Below are 10575 nucleotides of genomic sequence, written 5' to 3'. Positions count from 1 at the left end.
AATGCATCACATGGATTTGTGCCTCAGAACCTCCATTCCTTTACCTAGAATACATTTCACCCACTGAGCATCTACTTATTTTCCAAGACTCTGTTTAAATGTCACTTTTTGGATACAGTCTTATTTGATCTCCTACCACCCCTCCCCACTTGAGATAGAATTAACCATTCTCTCCTTTGGGCCTCTAACATCTCCTCTACATATTTTGCATTGGGACATATAACGTTTTATTGCACCAATATGCAATAAAACTAGTTTGTTTGCACTTCTGTTTGTTAACACCTTAAGAATAAGGACTATCTTGAGATGGCGGCCACCGAGGGGGTCGGGGAGGCTGCGCAAGGCGGTGAGCCCGGGTAGCTGGAGCAGCCCCCGCCCCAGCCGCACCCACCGCTGCCCCAGGAGCAGCACGAGGAAGAGATGGCAGCCGAGGCCGGGGAAGCCGTGGCGTCCCCCATGGACGACGGGTTTCTGAGCCTGGATTCGCCCTCCTATGTCCCGTACAGGGACAGAGCAGAATGGGCTGATACAGATCCAGTGCCGCAGAATGATGGCCCCAATCCCGTGGTCCAGATCATTTATAGTGACAAATTTAGAGATGTTTATGATTATTTCCGAGCTGTCCTGCAGCATGAAGAAAGAAGCGAACGAGCTTTTAAGCTAACCTGGGATGCTATTGAGTTAAATGCAGACAATTATACAGTGTGACATTTCCGGAGAGTTCTCTTAAAGTCACTTCAGAAGGATCTACATGAGGAAATGAACTACATCACTGCGATAATTGAGGGGCAGCCCAAAAACTATCTAGTTTGGCACAATAGGTGAGTAATAGTGGAATGGCTAAGAGATCCATCTCAGGAGCCTGAATTTATTGATAATATTCTTAATCAGGATGCAGAGAATTATCATGCCTGGCAGCATCGACAATGGGTTATTCAGGAATTTAAACTTTGGGATAATGAGCTGCAGTATGTGGACCAACTTCTCAAAGAGGATGTGAGAAATAACTCTGTCTGGTACCAAAGATACTTCGTTATTTCTAACACCACTGGCTACAATGATTGTGCTGTGTTGGAGAGAGAAGTCCAATACACTCTGGAAATGATTCAACTAGTACCACATAATAGTTCATGGAACTATTTGAAAGGAATTTTGCAGGATCATGGTCTTTCCAAATATCCTAATCTGTTAAATCAATTACTTGATTTACAACCAAATCATGGTTCCCCCCACCTAATTGCCTTTCTTGTGGATATCTATGAAGACATGCTAGAAAACCAGTGTGACAATAAGGAAGATGTTCTTAATAAAGCATTAGAGTTATGTGAAATCTTAGCTAAAGAAAAGGACACGATAAGAAAGGAATATTGGAGATATATTGGAAGATCCTTTCAAAGCAAACACAGCACAGAAAATGACTCACCAACAAATGCACAGCAATAACACCACCCAGAAGAACTTGAGGGAATGCTTTTATGTTTTATTAAGGGACTCTGCAGGAGTTTAAAATGAGGGTGATCCTTCCTTTTGCCTGTGGTGTAAAAGTGCATCACACAGGTATTGCTTTTTAACAAGAACTGATGCTCCTTGGGTGCTGCTGCTACTCAGACTAGCTCTAAGTAATGTGATTCTTCTAAAGCAAAGTCATTGGATGGGAAGAGGAAGAAAAAGTCCCATAAAGGAACTTTTGTAGTCTTATCAACATGTTATCGAATCTCTTAGCATCAACTCCTCCCTCAGTGGTACACGCGTCAAGATTTGTAGCAGTAATAACTGCAGGTCACTTGTATGTAATGGATATGAGGTAGCTGAAGTTTGGTTCAGTAAGCAGGGGATACAGTGGTTCCATCAGAGCCAGTCTGCACACTCACATTATCTTGCTATCACTGTAACTAACTAATGCCAAAAGAACGGTTTTGTAATAAAATTATAGCTGTATCTAAAAACAAAAAACAAACAAAAAGAATAAGGACTATCTTGTTTGTCATTGCATCTTTAGTCTTCAGTATTCTGAGCACTTAGGGGCAGAGCATGATGACCAGCTAACCCAACAACTACACCCAACTAATCTTTTGCCTGCTTCCTCTATAAAAGCCAGAAAAAAAGAATCACTTTTCCCAACTTCCCTTGCAACCATTAGACACTACACACACAAAAAAGCTCTGCTCAATAAAATCTGAGCAAAGATCTTAGGGAGAAGCCGACTGCTTCTAAGAGCACTTTTGCAATTCTGATAAAAGGGCCAGGGTGACTGATACAAACTGTCTCCCTTTCCTTCTGTCTTGAATACAAACATGATGCTTGAGTTGGAGTGGTGCCATCTTGCAACCATGAAGGAAAAGCCCAAAAGGCCACTGAGCCACCCAACAAATGCAGCTGCTGAATTTATGTTACATGAGAAAATTGTACCCTTGCCAATTCAATCTGCTGTGGTTGGGTCATCTGTTACTTGCACCTGAGAACATTCCTAAGTAACCTATAAATTAATAATTTTTGTCACTTAAAAACAGGTAATTTTTTTTTATTTCAAAGGTTTTCAAATGTTTAATCCCAGAAACTTCTCCTCAAGAGGAATTTTAAACTAAGCCCAATAAATAATGTTGACCAAAGGAGAGGTGTTCTCACTGAAGAGGAAAGGAGATTGCTGTGTGGACTACCAGCCCTTTTCTTACCCCCTTGTTTTCCCCGGTAGCTCCTGAGGCACCTATTTAAAACTCCTATGGCTTCTCTGAATACTGAACTACTCTCTAACACTTGATGGGAGTGTAAACTTGAACAGTCTCTTTTGTGTGTGGTTTGGCAGTTTGAGGACAATTCCTATCGTGTTGTTAAATTATGTAATCTTTGGCTCAGCAATTCCATTTCTAAGAATCTATCCACAGATATACTGGCATTGTTGTACAGAGATATGTATATATATATATATATATATATATATAGAAGGTGGTTCATTACAGAATTGCCTAAAGGTTAAAAAAAGAAAGAAAAATTTAAAAAGCAACATAAATGTCCAATAAGGAAGTGATTAGTTACTTTATAGCACATTCTTCCTCTGGCATATTCTGCACCCATTACTGACATTGAAAGGTCTCCAGGATATAGTAAAGTAATATAACCTTAACATATATTTAAAAAGTAACCCATAAAATACTATTAAAAGAAAAATCAAATGAGTACATAAAAATATACATATGTAGGTATGTAAATGCATAGAAACATGTCTTGAATGAAGACAATGTTAACAGTGATTACTTTTGGGTAGTGAGATTGAGAGAGAGAGAACTTCAACTTTTTACTTTGTAAACCAGTATATTGTTTCAAAAATTGGCATGTATTTATTTTTCTTAGGTAAAAAATAGAGAATAATACCTTGCCAAAGAAGATAAACTGATGATAAATAAGCACATAAAAAGATGCTCAACATTATATGTCATCAGGGTATTGCAAATTTAAAAAACAGTGAGCTACTACCACCTATTAGAATGGCAAAAATCCAAGACACTGATAGTACCAAATGCTGGTGAGGATATGCAGAAACAGGAAAGCTCATTCATTGCTGGTGGAAATGCAAAATGGCAAAGCCACCTTGGAAGATAGCTTGACAGTTTCTCACAAAACCAAACATCTTTTTACTATATGATCCAGCAATTATGCTTCATGGTGTTTAATCAAATAAGTTGAAAACTCATGTCTACACAAAAACCTGCACACAAATGTTTGTAGCAGCTTTATTCATAATTGACAAAACTTGGAAGTAACCAAAGTGTTCTTCAGTAGGTGAACTGGTAAATAAACTATGGTACATTCAGAGGATGGAATGTTTCTTAGCACTAAAAAGAAATGAGCTATCAAGCATGAAAAGAGTGGCATTCTCTGTATTCTCCATGAAAAGACATAAAGGAAACTTAAATCCATGTAATTATACTAAGTGAAAGAAGACAACTTGAAATGGCTCCATACTTTATGATTCCAGCTATATGATATTCTGGAAAAGACAAAACTACAGAGACAGTAAAAAAGATCACTGGTTGCCAGGGGGTAGCAGGAATGGAGGGATGAATGGGCAGAACACAGAGAATCTTTAGAGCAGTGAAACTACTTTATATGATACAGTGATGGATACTTGTCATTATCCATTTGTCATAACCCATCCATACACATATAGCACCAAGAGTGAAGCCTAATGTAAACTATGGGCTTCGGGTGGTAACAATGTGTCAGTGTAGGTTCATTCATTGTAATAAATGTACCACTCTGGGGCAGAATGTTGATTGTGGGAGAGACCATGTGTGTGTTGGGGCAGAGGATATATAGGAACTCTCTGGACTTTCCACTTAATTTTGCTGTGAACCTAAAACTGCTCTAAAAAATAGTTTGTTTAAAAAATAGAAAATAGAAACAACAATTCAATACTTAGCCCAACATATTTTATTTTATTAATTTTTTTTAAGAGAGACAGGGTCTTGCTCTGTTACCTAGGCTGGAGTGCAGTGGTGTGATCATAGCTCACTGTAACCTTGAACTCCTGGGCTCAAGCAATCCTTCTGCCTCAGCCTCCCAAATATCTGGGACTACAGGCGCATGCCACCATGCCCAGCTAGTTTTTTATTTTAGTTTTATTTTTTGTGGAGACAGGCTCTTGCTGTGTTGCCCAGGCTGATCTCGAACTCCTGGCCTCAAGTGATCCCCCTGCCTCAGCCTTCCAAAGCACTGGGATTACAGATGTGAGTCACCATGCCTGGCCTAGCCCAACATGTTTATTCAACAGGATGGACTAGGTCCTATGAGGGTACAGTGAAAATTAAGACATAGTTCCTGTTCTCAAGGTGCTTGAATATAATACAGTGAAGCTTTAAAACTATACCATACTATAAAGCAGATTTTTTAAAAAGTGCTGTAAGAAAAACACAAGTAACTGATTATGAGAGTCTAGAGAAAGGAATGAGTTCCTCTGTTCTGATTGGGGGGATATGAGAATACTTCACTACAGCAGAAGCATATGAGTTGGATCTCAAAACATGAATACATTCTTGTCAGTCAGATAGAGTGGGAAGGGAACAGGAAGAGCACTCTAGGCAGAGGGAACAGCACAAGGAGGCCTGAAAATGTATATTATATGTGAGGAATTATGGCTGCCTGGATGGCTATCACGTAAGATAAGTAAAGGGATACCCTGGGAAATAAAACCAGAAACGAAAAGTGGGGTAAAAGCATGCAATATCTTTTATACTCCATGCTAAGCTATTTATCTTAACAAAATATAGGGAGTTAGCACAGGTAGGCCAAGTCAATCACTGGTAGACTAGATCTGTTGTCCTGCAGCCAGGACAAGAGTTAAGAGGCATAGGCCTCTGTCTAGGGGCCTGGGCCAGGGTTCAAGAGGGATAGGTTCTGATGAGCCCACACTCTGAAGCCTGCAATGGGAGCACCAAATGCTTGAACTCCTGGGCTCAAGAAATCCTTCTGCCTCAGGGGTATTATGGGGTTGCGCCAACACCCAATTAAGGGCATCTTAGCACCTTTTGGATCTGAGCAGCTCTGGCCTCCCTGCTCAGCCCCTCTCTGGCTGGCAAGAACTTCTATAATTAGAAATCATGCTTTCTCATGCTTGGTGTCCCCATTTAGGGTCGTTTTCTCTAGCTAGACAGAGGAGCCTTGTGGGGATATTGGTAAGGATCAGTTTTCTTCTTCCTATACCTGCTGTTCTAGGAGTTGGGTAGGAACATGTCCCTATTGACTTACCTCTCTTGAACCACCTATAATTCAACCAAGGAGTTTGTACTCTGGAATCTTCCTCATTTCTCTTGATTCTGGTTTTCTAAGCTCCTGACATTAAATCACTCTCATATTTTTTCTCCTTGGTTTGATTTGTGTTCCTGGTTCCGATTCCCAATTATTCCAAAACATATTAGTTTAATGGTTTGGCCCTACATTAAACCTTACTGTGAATGATGGCCTTAAATGCCCCCCCCAAATAAGGGCTTTTTACCTAATATAGACCCTGCATCACACCATTGCTCCTAAGCTGCCTGTGATCTAATCAGGGATACATGATTTTTAAACACTAAACAAAATATAAGCTTGAATAGGATTAAACTGTAAAACATCTTGCAGTTAACAAAGAAAAGGCAGTAAAATGTAGTGGGAAAGAAAATGCATTCAAGACATCTGGATTCTAGTTTTAGTTGTCACTAACTGGTTGCAGGATTAACCAAGTCTCTCAATCTCAACTATAAAATTGAAGGATTGTTCTATATGACTTCTCAGAGAACTTTAAACTGTGACTAGTGCTATGTGGGTAGAGAAAGGAAGAGATCTCTTTGGGTGGGATTTGTTGAGTAAGTCTTCTGGGAAAAGAGAAAAAGGGATATAAGGAAAAGGGATATAAGGTGAGCCTTAAAGATGTGTGGGATTTTTTATTGGGAAGATGAAAGTGAGAGTGTGTCCGGAATTGGTGGGTTCTTGGTCTCACTGACTTCAAGAATGAAGACGCGGACCGTCGCGGTGAGTGTTACAGCTCTTAAGGTGGCGCGTCTGGAGTTTGTTCCTTCTGATGTTCAGATGTTCGGAGTTTCTTCCTTCTGGTGGGTTCGTAGTCTTGCTGGCTCAGGAGTGAAGCTGCAGACCTTCGCAGTGAGTGTTAACAGCTCTTAAGGCGGCGCATCTGGAGTTGTTCGTTCCTCCCGGTGGGCTCCTGGTCTCTCTGGCTTCAGGAGTGAAGCTGCAGACCTTCGTGGTGAGTGTTACAGCTCATAAAGGCAGTGTGGACCCAAAGGGTGAGCAGTAGCAAGATTTATTGCAAAGAGCAAAAGAACAAAGCTCCCACAGTGTGGAAGGGGACCCAAGCGGGATGCCGCTGCTGGCTAGGGTAGCCTGCTTTTATTCTCTTCTCTGGCCCCACCCACATCCTGCTGATTGGTAGAGCCGAGTGGTCTGTTTTGACAGGGCGCTGATTGGTGCGTTTACAATCCCTGAGCTAGACACAAAGGTTCTCCATGTCCCCACTAGATTAACTAGATACAGTGTTGACACAAAGGTCCTCCAAGGCCCCACCAGAGTAGCTAGATACACAGTGTGGATTGGGGCATTCACAAACTCTGAGCTAGACACAGAGTGCTGATTGGTGTGTTTACAAACCTTGAGCTAGATACAGAGTGCCGATTGGTCTATTTACAATCCCTGAGCTAGACATAAAGGTTCTCCATGTCCCCACCAGACTCAGGAGCCCAACTGGCTTCACCCAGTGGATCCCGCACTGGGGCTGCAGGTGGAGCTGCCTGTCAGTCCCGGTGCCGTGCGCCCACACTCCTCAGCCCTTGGGTGGTCGATGGGACTGGGCGCCATGGAGCAGAGGGTTGTGCTCGTCGGGGAGGCTCGGGCCACACAGGAGCCCATGGAGGGGGCGGGAGGCTCAGGCATGGTGGGCTGCAGGTCCTGAGCCCTGCCCCGCGGGAAGGCAGCTAAGGCCCAGTGAGAAATTGAGCGCAGCGCCAGTAGGCTGGCACTGCTGGGGGACCTGGTACACCCTCCACAGCCACTGGCCCGGGTGCTAAGCCCCTCATTGCCCGGGGCCCTGTGGTGCCCACCAAGCCCACACCAACCCGGAACTCCAGCTGGCCCGCAAGCGCCGTGCGCAGCCCCGGTTCCCGCTCACACCTCTCCCTCCACACCTTCCTGCAAGCTGAGGGAGCCGGCTCTGGCCTTGGCCAGCCCAGAAAGGGGCTCCCACAGTGCAGCGGTGGGCTGAAGTGCTCCTCAAGTGCCGCCGAAGTGGGAGCCCAGGCAGAAGAGGTGCCGAGAGCGAGCGAGGGCTGTGAGGACTGCCAGCACGCTGTCACCTCTCAAGAGCACTTGCAGAGTTGGAGGTAAAAATATTGGTAAAATAAGGAAGGAGGAATGAGCAGAATAGCTCACAGCACAGCAAACACCAAACACACCAGCCTGAGCACAGCAGCTGGTAAGAAGTGGGAGAGGCCTGGAGGGGCAGGCTATGGTGAATGCTGTTGGACACAAGGCTGAGGGGTCGCAGAGGACCTTTGTGGAGGGAAGATTAATCTGGAAAGAGTGGGCAGGATGGAGGGGTGGGAGAATATATTGGAGAGGAGGAGAGGAGTTTATGACCATGCTCCAGGTGTGAGTTAAATACATTTGGACTAGGGTAGCTGAGATGTGAGTAGAGAAAGTGGTAAATCTGAGAGGCATTTTGAAGCAGAGATTGAATAAAGAGGAATAAGGAGGAAGTGATCTAAGTTAACTAGCAAAGCTTGAGGGGAGATTTTGTTAACAGGAAGGGGAAAGGAATTTTTTTGGGGGAGGTTTGGTCTTCTAGGGAGTTTCATTGTTTCATTCTTAGACATGAACATGTGTGAACAGTTGTACTGGGAGTCTTTTAAAATATGTACATTTTTGTAGGCAGTTAGAAATGTGAATATTATTGTCAAAATCAGATAGATGAGTTTCTAATTGTTCACACTGAGGCAGTAGTTGAAACTGTAAAAGCAGATGCCGTGTATGAAGAAGAATATTACAAATAGAAAGACATACAGTAATTAGAAGAAAGAAATTATTACACATTTTATAATGCTTAACTATTTAGCTTTACATTTTATTTCTAACTTAAATCCAACTCTTATAGTACTCCTTTGACCTGTCCCACAAATTTATCTCTTTCAAACTTTTTTTTGCATAAATATTAGCAATCTTTTCCTTTTCTTTCTGGGTAACTGTATTAGTAAAGACAGGTTAGCTTATCCTAACACTCCAAATCTCAGTGGCTGAAAGGTATTTCTCATACATTCTACGTATCTGTCACTTCCCCTCACATTTTATTGGCCAATGCAAGCCACAGAGCCATATAAATCCTCAAAGGAGGTGGCAGTTTGATCCCCCAGTGTACATTAATGGAAGAGTGGGACTATTTGTGAAAAGTTCTAATGATAACCATAGTAACACACTTTTTTCCTTAGACCATTATCTACAACCATGCCTCCTCTACCTTTTTATTTGTACCGTCACTAAAACGTTTTCAGTATGAACGTTTTATAAGCAGCAGTATGGTGGCATAATTCTGTGACATAATTCCAAGTTGTTTCTGCTTCTTTGCCTTTTTCTCCTTATTTTGATGCTGTCTTCCTTTGGTTCCATGACAGGCTCTCTTCTTTTCTTCCTTTCCCTATTCTTAGAACTGAAGAGACTCAAGGAAATGCTACAACAGAATCAAAACAATTTTTTTTTTTTTTTGAGACGGAGTCTCGCTCTGTCGCCCAAGCTGGAGTGCAGTGACGCCATCTCGGCTCACTGCAAGCTCCGCCTCCCGGGTACACACCGTTCTCCTGCCTCAGCCTCCGCGGGCGCCTGCCACCATGCCCGGCTAATTTTTTGTATTTTTTTTGGTAGAGACGGGGTTTCACCGTGTTAGCCAGGATGGTCTCCATCTCCTGACCTCGTGATCCGCCCGCCTCGGCCTCCGAAAGTGCTGGGATTACAGGCGTGAGCCACCGCGCCCGGCCTCAAAACAATTTTTACCCCATCTCTCCTCCCTGTGGTTGGTTCCACTTCTCTTCCTTCTTTAGCAAGAGTCATTTCGTCCCCTTTGAGTCCTGCCGCACTTCCTTCTTCTTTCTCACTTCCATGTCACTCAGAGGTTAAGGCAGTTGTAGAGCAAAACAACCAGCTGACAAGCAATAGACGTTATTCAATTCACCATTTATTCTGTGCAACATTAATTAGCTGGTTGTCCTGATTTTCACAGCCTGTGCCCACCCCATACATTGTTGACTCGATTACTTCTAATAAGAATTAATCTTTTTTTCCATTTGAATCCCACAGAATGTGGTTTGAGTCTCTAATTTGATTATTACAGTCTACCCTTCCTCGGGGTTATTTTTGTATATGCTCCCTCACTAAATCACAACATCCTTATAAACAGTGATGTGCACATAATAGATACTCAATAATGGTTAATTCACTGATGAGTCCTATATTTGACTAACTTGCCATTGGTTTTGGTAATATTTGGGTAAATCTTGATTCAACAATTGGCACTCAGACTTTTGCTCATATCTAGAAAAAAAGGAACATACATAAACAGAAAAAAAATTAACTGTTGAAGACCTTTCTATTTTTCACCCTCCATATTAAGATTGTAGTACTATTGTTTGTTTACAATTCATACCACACCTGCTTTCTAAGAGGCTTTAAGTAGATGTGTTAGGCAATATATTCACTTATTCATTAATTCATTCATTCACCAATTTACTCAGTAGTCACTTAATGAGTCCCTATCATAGGCTAGGGATAGGATAAAAAATCTAATAAAAAGGTTGGGCATTGTGGCTCATGCCTGCAGTACCAGCACTTTGGGAGGCTGAGGCTGGCAGATTGCCTGAGTTCAGGAATGCTAGACCAGCCTGGGCAACATGGCGAAACCCTGTCTCTACTGAAAATACAAAAATTAGCTGAGCGTGGTGGCACCCGCCTGTAATCCCAGCTACTTGGGAGGCTGAGGCACAAGAATTACTTGAACCCGGGAGGCAGAGGTTGCAGTGAGCCAAACTGGCACCACTGCACTCCAAC

General features: G+C 42.6%; 1 pseudogene; it reads left to right on the top strand.

The window, feature by feature from the left end:
- The first annotated feature begins 306 nt into the window (after positions 1 to 306).
- On the top strand, positions 307 to 1443 carry LOC100601995 (annotated as a pseudogene).
- Positions 1444 to 10575: the final 9132 nt, after the last annotated feature.

This window comes from Nomascus leucogenys, chromosome 15 (assembly GCF_006542625.1).
Source record: "Nomascus leucogenys isolate Asia chromosome 15, Asia_NLE_v1, whole genome shotgun sequence".
NCBI lineage: Eukaryota > Metazoa > Chordata > Mammalia > Primates > Hylobatidae > Nomascus > Nomascus leucogenys.
The sequence above is the reverse complement of the archived record's forward strand: the minus strand, read 5'-3'. Positions and strand labels throughout refer to the sequence as shown.